This window comes from Solanum tuberosum, unplaced genomic scaffold, assembly GCF_000226075.1.
Source record: "Solanum tuberosum cultivar DM 1-3 516 R44 unplaced genomic scaffold, SolTub_3.0 scf00319, whole genome shotgun sequence".
NCBI classification, from domain to species: domain Eukaryota; kingdom Viridiplantae; phylum Streptophyta; class Magnoliopsida; order Solanales; family Solanaceae; genus Solanum; species Solanum tuberosum.
In genome coordinates, this window is record NW_006239243.1 from 645,356 (window position 1) to 646,632 (window position 1,277).

The window sequence follows — 1,277 nt, forward strand, 5'->3', positions numbered from 1 at the left end:
AAACTAATTAACATTATGACTCTAAATTTTAGATCAAGATAAGATGAATCCATCCATAATCAATAATTAGAACTATCACCAAATAACATGGTGCAGTAAATGTGATTGTTTCTTCGTAACAATAAGTCTTGCGTTCAAGTCTTAGGTATGGAAAAATCTTTGATAGTAAAAATTCCCTCTGAATGAAGCCCCATGCGGTGCAGATTCGAAATAGTCTAACTCCAATACAGATAACGAGCACCGAGTAGGAAAAAACAAAAACTAAATAGGAAATCAATTTAATTAATTAGAGGTCAAAAATTTGCCGCGAATATATTAAAGGAATATTCCCATTTCAAAGAATTCCCGCCAAACTACGAGACAAAAGCTTTTTACCCCACGCGCCGGCGGTCGTGTTCGCGTTTATTTCACGCACCTGTGGTGTCAATTTAGTTTTTTTAACACGCGCCAATAATGGGAGAATCTCGTGCTTTTTACCTTAACCTAAATATTAGTGAAATTCTTTTTGGATCCCTATACAATTTGCACTACTCAATTTACATACCCTACATTTTCAAAATTAGTACTTTCACTCACTTTATTATGGAAAAAGTCAAAATTACCCCTCTATTATACGAAGTATCTTAATATTTACTCATCGTTCTACTTTGAAAACATTGATATTCATATCCTTAGCAAAATTATCTTGTGTTTGCCTTGATTTTTGTGGAACAACAACGTTGATTAAGGAGTTATAGCCGATATAACATGACGGTGAAAATGTAGAAAAGTATTGACAGTAAAAATAGTAAAGATAACTCAAGTAGAAGTAGTAGTAGTAGTGATAAAATCAAGAATAAGATAACAACAGCATATGCAATACAGTCCTACAAATGGAGACCGAGGAGAGTGTACAGAAACTTTACCTTACCTTAACAAGTAGATAGGTTGTTCAAATAGACCCTCCTCGGCTCATAAAAAAAAAAAAACACAACATTTTCAAAAACATAAACAGTAACAACAACATGATATACAATAGTAAGAAATTAGAGGCAAAAGAGACCATAGGTCATTATAGAAAACTAAGAATGAGAGATATAATACAATAAACTAATAAAAATATCAAAAATAACACTAATACTATTTATTAGCAAGAGAGACAATACGTGAAGCTTGTCATGTCCTACTTGATCAATTCTATCTAAGAATAGGACCAAATTCACATAATATTGTGAGTGGGGGGGGTTAGATTTTGGATTTCACATAATATTTGGGGGGGGGGGGGGGGGGGGGGGTTT